Source organism: Panicum virgatum, chromosome 9K, assembly GCF_016808335.1.
Source record: "Panicum virgatum strain AP13 chromosome 9K, P.virgatum_v5, whole genome shotgun sequence".
NCBI lineage: Eukaryota > Viridiplantae > Streptophyta > Magnoliopsida > Poales > Poaceae > Panicum > Panicum virgatum.
In genome coordinates this window covers 36,218,138-36,229,211 of record NC_053144.1, presented here as the reverse complement: position 1 = coordinate 36,229,211, position 11,074 = coordinate 36,218,138, and the positions used below count along the sequence as shown (strand labels likewise).

Below are 11,074 nucleotides of genomic sequence, written 5' to 3'. Positions count from 1 at the left end.
CATCCGAGGATGCCAATGCCCATCTCCAGAATTTTCTGGAGGTGAGTAACACCATCAACCCCAAAGGTACTACGATGGATATCGTCCGCTTCGGTTATTCCCGTTCTCAACTGCTCGGGAAGGCCAAGACGTGGTTTTACTCCAACAAAGAGGCTTTCAACACATGGGAAGCTGTTCAAATGCATTCCTGGCCAAGTACTTCCCGGTGGGCAAGACCAACGCCCTCCGGAACAAAATCTCCGGTATTCAGCAACTACCGGATGAGACCATCCCAGAGGCCTGGGAGCGTCTGCAGGAATACATTCAGGCATGCCCACACCACGGCATGGAGGAGTGGCTGTAAGCATCTAGGCACTCAAGTATGTTTCGGTGATTAATGACAAACCATTATTGTGACTAATGAGTTTGTGCAGCTTAATAGATCATTATCGCCCATTTGGTCATATGTCAAAAGAGGCCCCTCAATTTCGGTCATTCAAAAAGGCGATCTCGGCTTTTAACTTATATTGTCAAGGCTAAGGATCTTTCTAGTCCTAAGTGTCACAAGGTTGAGAAGGACACTTAGGTTAGTATAGGTTTTATAGTTTTGTAGTGATCGCACTATTAAGAGGGGTTCATGAGTTAGTAGCTGATCAAACTTGAGTTGGCCCTAGACATAGTACACACTCACTCAAAAATAGCAAAAGATGGTCAATAGAAGTCAACACAACTCTTGGAAGGAGAAACAATCAAAGTCACATTCGAATCCAAGTCAAAACAGCTGAAAACAAAGAAAATCAGTAGCACGGTTGAACCGGTGCAAGCATCGGAGCATCCGATGCATGGCGGAAGGACCGATGCCCTGTCGGTCCATCTTCTCTGGATGAAGGCAGATATCAAGTAAAGCACCGGTTGAACGATGGTCAAGAAGATAAGCACCGGTGCAATGAAAGTCCTTTGTTCCAGAGAGCATGTTTTGAGGGATTTCAACCTCTCTTCAGCACCGGTTGAACCGACGCTCCGAAATCAAAGCACCGGTGCAATGAAAGTCCTTTGTTCCAGAGAGCATGTTTGATGGACTCCAACTTCTCTTCAGCACCGGTTGAACCGATGGTTCAGAAACAAAGCACCGGTGCATTGGATGTACTTTGTTCCAGAACGCTTGTTTGAGTTGATCAGAACCTCTTCAGCACCGGTTGAAACCGATGCCCCTACGGAGCATGCACCGGTGCAATGACGCAAGCGTGGATACTGTGTCAGAACTCCAACGGCTACTTCTTTGACACAGAGAGACCGGTTGAACCGATGCCCATATTTTCTATACCGTCGGTTCTTCCGGTGGTCACGGTTTTTCGGCAGAAAACCTCCAACGGCTATGTTGACCTCCTCCACTCTATATAAGGGTACCCCCTGGTTCATTTCAGTTGCCTTGACACCTTGAAAACCTGAGGCCACCCTTGAGAAGAAGAGATAGAGCTTTGAGCAAAAGAGAGAAGATCTAATGCTTAGTTTGTGTTTCAACCTTGAAGAACTCATCCATTGCAAGTGTAGCAAGTGTGCTTGAGCTAGGGCCAACTGAGTGTAGGTCAAGTGAAGGCTTAGGAACTTGTTACTCTTGGTGTTTGGCAGCACCTAGACGATCTTGGTGATCGAAGTGTTTCTCGCGGAGCTTGCCAAGGATTGTGGGAGCCCGGAGAAGAAGATTGTACGTGGCTGAGCTCCACCACGCCGGGATGGTGAACGGAGACTCTTAGTGAGCGCCCAAGTCTCGGTGACATGGAGGTGACAAGACTCTTAGTGAGTGTCACAACGTGGATTAGGGGTGTGTGCCAACACATCGACACCACGGGAAAAATCCGGTTGTCTCTTGCACTCTCTTTCATTTCAAGCACTTACTTTCATGCTTTCTTTCATGTGCTTGACCTTAGAGATCATAGCTTAACCTTGCTTAGTTTCATATCTTTGTTAGCTTGTGTAGTTTGCTTTGTTTAGCCGGTTGGTGAATTGAGCCTTACTAGCCTTGCATAGGTTAAGGTTGTTTATTGCTTTAGAATTTTGAAAAAGGCCCAATTCACCCCCCCCCCTCTTGGTCCATCGATCCTTACAATTGGTATCAAAGCCTCGTTGCTCATTTGGATCATTAGGCTTCACCGCCTAGAGCTATGGCCAAGATGGGAGGTTCGCCGCCTCACTTCGAGGGCAAGAACTTTGCCTATTGGAAAGTTCGTATGGCCGCATACCTTGATGCGATTGCCCCCGAAGTGTGGGTTGGCAACAAAGACCGGGTTCACCGGAACTCCCACCACGGAGCAATTAAAATGGAATGCAAAGGCTAGAAATGCAATTTTCGAAGCCATTAGTGAGGAAGTCTTTGCTAGAGTAAATGGCATGGACTTAGCAAGTGATATATGGAAAGAGCTAATTGAAATTCATGAAGGCTCCACAAAAGTCCGAGAACAAAAATATCACTTGTTTAGAGCAAAATATGATTCTTTTAAAATGCTTGCTCATGAAAATTGTAATGATATGTATTCCCGCTTGAATGTCATTGTCAAGGACATTAATGCTCTTGAAGTTTCCAAAATTGACAGTGGCTCCATCAACCGCAAGATTCTCATGCTCCTTCCGAAGCCCAAGTACAACATTATCAATGCTATGCTTCAAAAGGAGAATCTTGATACAATGGAAGTGGGAGAGCTTGTGGGCGAAATTCGCGCTCATGAAATGAGTATCCTTGGTATGACCGAAGAGCCAACAACAAGCAAGTCAATTGCTCTCAAAACCAAGGCTAACAAATCCCGCAAGCTCAAGATGGTCAAGCAAGAATCAAGCTCAAGCAATGAAGAAGAGGATCATCATGAGAGCTCATCCGATGAAGAAGATGATGGAGAACTTGCTCTCATGATGAGGAAGTTCACACGCTTGAATGACAAGATCAACAAGAAGGGTTTCAACTTTGACCCCAAAAGAAGAATGTTCCGGCCATGGGGAGATGTCAAGAACAAAACTTGCTATAATTGTGGAGAAAAAGGCCACATCTCTCCCGATTGCCCCAAGCCGGACAAAAGGAAGAAGGACAACAAAGGCAAACATCGCCATGATTCAAGTGATGATGAAGAAGATGAGAAGAAGAACAAGAACAAGAAGCTTGGGAAGAAGAAGAGCCATGACAAGAAGACCAAGCTCTTCCCAAAGAAGAAAGGGCACACCAAGAGAAGCTTCTTGGTGGAAAAACAAGAATGGGTGACCGATGTCTCATCAAGCGAAGATTCAAGTGATGAAGAAGACATAGTCACCATCGCCCTCACAAATGAAGAACCATCACTACCTCCACCTCCAATGTGCCTCATGGCAAAAGGTAACACCAAGGTATGTGAGGTAGATAGTGAAGATGAAAGTGATGAAGAGCTTGATCCTTATGAATTCACTAATCTCATTAATGAGTACACATCCGTCATCAAGAGGGAAAAGGGCAAAGTCAAGATTCTTGAGAGCACTCATGCCAAGTTAGAGCTTGCCCACTCCGACTTGCTTGGCAAGTACAATGACTTGCTCAAAAAGCACAATGAGTCACTTGTACGTGCTAAGCAAGTTGAAGAGAGCCACAAAAAGCTTAAACAAGAGCATAGGGAGTTGGCTCACAAATATCAAGAACTTGAATTTGCCTATGAAGCAATTGACCCAAGTCTTGAGAACTTTGCTCATGAACTATTGAGAAGGTCAATGCCTCTACTTCATGTGATGACCTACTCATTAATGCAAATGCCACTAATGCTTTGCCCAAGCTTGTACCTTCTAGGGAAAAGGAATTGATGGATCAAGTGGCAAGCCTCAAGAGTAGTGTGGAGAAGCTCTCAAGAGGAGAATACATCCACAAGGAAAATTCTCTTCAACAATGCATGTGACTATGGCAAGAGAGGTCTTGGTTCATTTCCGGAGCCAAATCAAGGCACTACTCCTTCTCCGGAGATCAAGATTAGCTTCATCAAGGAAGTTGGATCATATTGCCAACATTGCCAAGTCACCGGGCACCACACTAGGGAGTGCACTTTACCATCACGTCCTCTTCCTAATTTAACCCAAGAATTACTCTTCAATGTTTCAAAATAACCATTTTCTCTTGAGTAAAGTGAAGGGCAAGGTGAAGGCCAAGTTTATTGGCAAACTCACTAAGGAGTCAAAGAAAAAGCTCCCCAAGCAACTTTGGGTCCCAAAAGCTCTTGTCACACATGTGCAAGGCCCAAGCTTGTTTGGGTTCCCAAAACTCAAAAGTGAATTCTCATGTGTGTAGGTGAACTACAAAGCCGGTGGAAAACATTGGGTACTTGATAGCGGTTGCTCTCAACACATGACCGACAATGATAACATGTTCACCTCTCTTGAAGACCCCGGCGATCATGAACATGTCACCTATGGTGATAACTCAAGGGGAAAAGTTTTAGGTTTGGGTAGAATAGCTATCTCTAAAGATTTATCCATTTCTAATGTCTTGTTTGTAGAAGCACTTAGTTTTAATCTTATTTCTATTGCTCAATTGTGTGATCTTGGACTAACGTGTACCTTTGACAAGAATGGTGTTGTAGTAACTCTTGAAGAAGACAAGTCAATGGTATTCACGGGGTTTAGGCATGGCAACATCTATTTAGTGGACTTCTCTTCAAAGCAAACAAGTACCATGACATGCCTCTTCACCAAGTCTTCTCTTGGGTGGCTTTGGCATAGAAGAATTGCTCATATTGGCATGAGCAACCTCAAGAAAGCCCACAAGAGAGGGATGATCACCGCTTGAAGGATGTCACGTTTGACAAGAACAAGCTATGTAAAGCATGTCAAGCCGGGAAGCAAGTTGCCACACATCATCCCATCAAGACGATGTTGTCTACCTCCAAGCCGCTCGAGCTACTTCACATGGATCTCTTTGGTCCAACTACATACAAGAGCATTGGTGGTAACCTCTATTGCCTAGTAATTGTTGATGATTTTTCACGTTACACTTGGGTTATGTTTCTAGGCGATAAGGGTGAAACTCCGGAAATCTTCAAGACTTTTGCAAGAAGAGCTCAAAGGGGAGTACAACTCCCAATTGTGAAGATCCGTAGTGACAACGGCACCGAGTTTAAAAATATGAAGATTGAAGAATGGTGCGATGAAGAGGGCATCAAGCATGAGTTTTCCGCCACCTACACACCTCAACAAAATGGAGTGGTGGAAAGAAAAGAACAAGACACTCATCACCCTAGCAAGAGCAATGTTGGATGATTATGGCACGTCCGAGAAGTTTTGGGCGGAAGCAATCAACACGGCGTGTCATGCATCCAACCGAGTGTATCCCCACCGACTCCTCAAGAAAACTCCATATGAGCTCATCACCGGGAAGAAACCAAATATATCCTACTTTCGAGTCTTTGGTTGCAAATGCTTCATCTATAAGAAGAAAAGGCTCGGTAAGTTTGAAAGTAGATGTGATGAAGGTTTCTTTCTTGGTTATGCATCAAACTCCAAAGCATATAGAGTATTCAATCAAACCTCCGGGTTAGTTGAAGAAACATGTGATGTGGAGTTTGATGAATCTAATGGCTCCCAAGAGGAGGTTGTTGGCTATGAAAATGTAGGTGATGAAGAGATTGATGAAGCTTTGAAGAATATGTCCATTGGGGATATCAAGCCGGAAGAGGTGCATAAAGGCAATGATCAAGGGGGAGGACCTTCCTCATCTACACCAAGCACCTCCAAGGCACCCCAAGTGGATAAAGATCAAGAAAAAGATGATCCACTACCTCAAGAAGATGTGCCAACACCAACACCCCAAGTCCAAGAACAAGAAGAGCAAAGTGTTCCACAACAAGTACAAGTCACACAAGATCCACCCCAACAACCATCCACGCAAATACCGCTAGTGAAGCATGGTCGCATCTCCAAGGATCATCCAATTGGTCAAATCATTGGTAGTCCTTCCAAGGGAGTAAGAACTCGCTCTAAGCATGCTTCATTTGTGAACATCACTCGTTTGTTTCTTGTATTGAACCCACTAGCATAGAGGAAGCGCTTGAGGACTCGGATTGGGTGATGGCCATGCAAGAAGAATTGAACAACTTCACCCGCAATGAAGTTTGGGTCCTCGAAGCTCCTCCAAAAGACAAGAACATCATCGGCACCAAGTGGGTCTTTCGAAACAAGCAAGATGAACATGGGGTGGTGATACGCAACAAAGCAAGACTTGTGGCAAAAGGGTTTTCTCAAGTCGAAGGTTTGGATTTTGGTGAAACCTTTGCTCCGGTCGCAAGACTTGAAGCTATCCGTATCCTTCTTGCTTACTCTTCACATCATAACATTAAGTTGTATCAAATGGATGTGAAAAGTGCATTCTTAAATGGCGTTATTAACGAACTTGTTTATGTTGAGCAACCTCCCGGGTTTGAAGATCCGAGGAATCCTAACCATGTTTATAGGTTGCACAAGGCACTCTATGGGCTAAAACAAGCTCCAAGGGCTTGGTATGAGAGGCTTCGTGACTTCCTAATCATGCAAGGCAAGATCGGGAGGGTGGACACCACGTTGTTCACAAAAGACGTCAACGGGGATCTTTTCATTTGTCAAATTTATGTTGACGATATTATCTTTGGCTCAACTAATGATTTACTAAGCCATGAGTTTGCTACCATGATGTCTAGGGAATTCGAGATGTCCATGATTGGCGAATTGACCTTCTTCCTTGGTTTTCAAGTCAAACAAATGAAGGAAGGGACATTCATCCATCAAGAAAATATACTAAAGATATCTTGAAGAAGTTCAAGATGGATGAGTGCAAGCCAATCAAGACACCCATGGCAACCAATGGGCATCTCGACTTGGATGTGGACGGTAAACCGGTTGATCAATCCCTCTATCGTTCAATGATAGGGTCTTTGCTTTACCTTACCGCATCTAGGCCCGATATAATGTTTAGTGTGTGCTTGTGTGCCCGCTTTCAAGCTAACCCAAAGGAGTCACACCTTTCGGCTGTGAATAGGATCCTTCGGTATCTCAAGCACACCCCTAGCATAGGCTTGTGGTACCCCAAAGGCGCTAGTTTAGATCTCTTGGGATACTCGGATTCGGATTTTGCCGGAAGCCGTGTGGATCGCAAGAGTACCTCCGGGGGTTGCCACTTGCTTGGGCGTTCTCTAGTTTCTTGGTCGAGTAAGAAGCAAAATTCCGTGGCTTTGTCCACCGCGGAAGCGGAATATATAGCGGCCGGTGCATGTTGTGCCCAAATCCTATATATGAAGCAAACCCTTTTGGACTTTGGTGTGAAACTAGATAGGATCCCGCTCCTTTGTGATAATGAAAGTGCCGTAAAAATTGCCAAAAATCCGGTTCAACACTCTCGCACAAAGCACATTGATATTCGCCATCACTTCTTGCGTGATCACGAAGCCAAAGGAGATATATCTCTACAAGGTGTGAGATCCGAGGAACAATTGGCGGATATATTCACAAAACCTTTAGACGAGAGTACTTTTGTTAGGCTAAGGAGTGAGCTTAACGTTCTAGATGCTTCTAACGTCATATAATTGCCTTGTCATATAGATGCATTTCATATGTACATGTGCTAGGAGCTTGTCTAACCTTGTCAAGATAGTGATGAACATGGGTCTTGCATGAGCCGGTGGTCTTGGTTTTGCTCATGGCATGAAGAATGGTTCATCATGAAGAAGCTTGACGAGGGTTCAAACTTGACAAGATAGATTTAAATTTTGCAATGCATGTGCTTGTCATATAGAATGCATCCATGTTTAATTTCACGCTTTGCATTGGCATTGCATCACGTTAGTAGCATCACAAGGGAGCAAATCACACTTCGAGAAAGATATTCATGCTAAATATAATATATCATCTCCACAAGAGTGATAAGATCAATGTTGTGCCTTCATGCCTATTGAGTCACGTCCTATCAAACTTAAAGTTTAAATCTCTAAGTTCATAGGCAAAGTGGCTCATACATTTGGTTTTTGTGTTTAAACCTCGCTTGGTTCTTAATTTGCCTAAGTTAATATAAAAGCTTGCGAGCATTTAGTTTGAGTGTTTGAGGGGTGAGGTTGTCTCTCGAAAATGATCCAAAACTGAGTGTTTATGGCTTTGGCTTTGAGTTTTTGGATCAGAAGTAGAGTTTGTAGTTCAGCAGAAAATTTCTTTAACCACCGGTTAAACCGACGCCGTGTTTTTCATCTCATCGGTTCAACCGGTGCTTAAGTCTTCGTGGCTAGGTTTCTGCAACGCCTCTGGAACAACCTCCGGCCGTTACTCCGATGGCTCACCGGTGCTTCCGATGTATGGCGGATGAACCGACGCTTCAGCATCGGTTCAACCGGTGCTACTGCGTGGAGTAAATGGGCCTTGCATAGCCTCTGGACCTTACTCCTGCAGATACACCGACGCCCATCGGATGTTCCGGTGCCTCAGTGGCGGATCTTCCGGTGCCCTTCTGACCACGTTTCAATCTCGTTCAGATCTGGTCAAACTTACACCGGTGATTACACCGACGGTCTTTTCTCTGCACCATCGGACCTTCCGGTGCTTAGGGTTGGCGGGCCCGTCCGTTCTGTTTTCACTTAATCCTTCCGCGGGCCCACGCGTCAGTCTCACTCCTGTTCCTCTTCCTCCCCGCGAAACTGCCGCCCTGCACCCCGCGCCCGTACGCCGCCGCCACTCCTGCGCCGCCCTTTCGCTGCCGCACGCGCGCCGCTCCTGCATCGCTTCGCCGCCGCGCCACAGACCTCGCGCCCGAGCCACGCTCGCACCGCCCTGCTCCGCGCCTGCGCCGTCTGTGCGCCGCTGACCCCAGGCCACCGCCATCCAAGTCCAGCGCCGCCGCCTGCAGAGCCAGCACGCCTTCTCCGCGCGCCGTGCACCTCCATCCTCCTCTGAATCTCCTCACGCGCAGGGAACCGAGCTCACCGTGCCCCTCCCACCTTGTGCTCATCTGCACTCAAGGTGTTCGACAGTTTGTCTCTAAGACAACTTGTGACGTTTTTGTCGGTTTTTTCCTCATTTGATCTATCAGGGTGTGATCTTAACCTCCTCGTCATGTGTTGTGTCTCTGTTTCACTTCAGTTACACACATGCTCACATATATTACTTACCTTGCACAAATCACACTCTTGCTCAAACACTTCAAGATCTTTATTAGTGTGCTCTTTCCGAGGATATCCACTAGAATTCTTGTTTTAGGCTCATATCCCATCATACTACTTCTATGACAGATGGCAGGAGACAAGAAAGGCAAGAGCAAGATGATTGTGCAGAAAAAGAAGAAGCGCACCCGTGAGGACCGCGAGCGAGAGCAGGCCGAGGCAGTGGCAGACGCAGCTGACAGGCAGGGCTCACTCAGGATCAGGGATCCTCAGGCTCAGGGGGAGCCACAGCAGCAGTTACGTCGCTCAGGACGTACTCAGATAGCTCAGGCCACACCTGAGTCCCGTTCACGTCCACGGACTCGAGGTGGTGGCACTCAGAGGGGAGCAGGTCATGCACCGCAGCAGCACACCGTCAGTCAGACTCAGACAGGTGGTCAGGACAGTGGTGAGGAGCTGCCCGAGGTTGAGTTGTTCGATCTCAGGGGTATTCCAGGACCTAGGGTCAAGAGACTGCGTTATGTGACCCCGGAGCAGTGGTTTCCCGAGCAGAGGGATGTCGGAGTTGATCGTCGTTTTTACACTCTGCTTCAGGAGTCTTTTTACCACACCTACTGCCAGTTGGACATCAAGATTAGTGAGCACAAGATGCTCCACTAGGTAGCTATGCGTGTAGCAGCAGGTGGGACTCCAGTACTTCCTCTCTTTGAGAGATATGTTGGATTGCCTGCTCTACTCAGTGAGAGGTCCAGGTATATTCGAGAGTGGGTTCGAGTCTTCTACGCCACTCTGTTTATTGAGGAGGACCGGCAGTTTATTGACTTCATGTTCCAGGAGAGGCACTATCGTCTGACCCGAGCACGACTGGCTACCTATCTTGGAGTTCAGATTGCCGAGGAGCCACACTTCATACACTATCAGGCTTATGGCAGCACGGTACCTCCTCGACGTCCTCATGAGTCTCATGTCCCTTCTGACGAGGAGATCAGTGTTCTTTTTCAGCAGCCCTTCCTGCCTGGCACACCGAGGACTCCGGACAGGCTGACTCCCATGGCGCACACTATCCACTTAGCTCTTAGGAAGAGTCTATTGTTCCGGATTGGATACAACGAGGGGATCACAGCTCTGCAGCAGTGGCTCCTACTTTATATCATGACAGATCGTGACTTTGACCTAGTCGACTTCTTTATCTGCGAGCTAGAGGATGTGATTCTGGATGGCATGACAGTTCACCGTCGGCATCCGTTTGCTCATTGGATCTGTTGGATTCTGGCTCAGCTAAGTCAGAACGAGCACATGGATGAGCTGGAGCACTCGAGGACACAGTTCAGTTTCTACTCACCAGCTACTCCTCGAGACGGTCGTCGTGGCTCGAGAGGCCAGCGCCGAGCACAGAGGGTTCTGGATGAGCGTTTCTTGGCTGAGGGCAGAGTTGCAGATGATCCGACAGCAGCCGAGGACGCTTCACTAGCAGCTGCAGAGGCCCAGCTCCCACACTACCTGATCACTGACTCAGAGGACTCGGAGGATGACGAGGACTTCATTCCCACTGTTACTGTCCCTCGAGGAGCTCATGATGATGAGGCAGGATCTTCTGGTGCAGCACGAGCCCCCGCTCCTCCAGTCTCCACTGCTCAGGTCACTCAGCCCGATGCACTCGCTGCTATTCTTACTCGGCTCTCAGATCAGTAGGACAGATTTGCAGCAGCTCAGCTGAGCATGCAGGCCGAGCAGGCTCGCCAGCAGGAGGCCCAGACTCTAGTGCTTGAGGGGATTCGGCAGCAGCAGGAGGCCATGAGGTTACAGCTTCAGCAGCAGTCCCAGATCCAGCAGCAGATGTTTACCTTCTTCTCGGGATGCTTCGGTCAGCTGTACCGACACACTGGACTGCCTAAGCCTCAGCTCCCTACACCCCAGCAGCTCCAGTTCGACCCCACTGCTCCTCCTCCACCTGCTGGCGGTTTCATGCAGACACCCTTGTC

At 47.2% G+C, this 11,074-nt stretch overlaps 1 non-coding gene across 1 annotated transcript; it reads right to left on the bottom strand.

Annotated features, from left to right (window-relative positions):
• Nucleotides 1–220: 220 nt before the first annotated feature.
• On the bottom strand, nucleotides 221–327 carry LOC120653131. Its single transcript, XR_005666812.1, has one exon. It is a non-coding gene; the product is annotated as a small nucleolar RNA R71 (small nucleolar RNA).
• Between the last annotated feature and the right edge of the window lie 10,747 nt (nucleotides 328–11,074).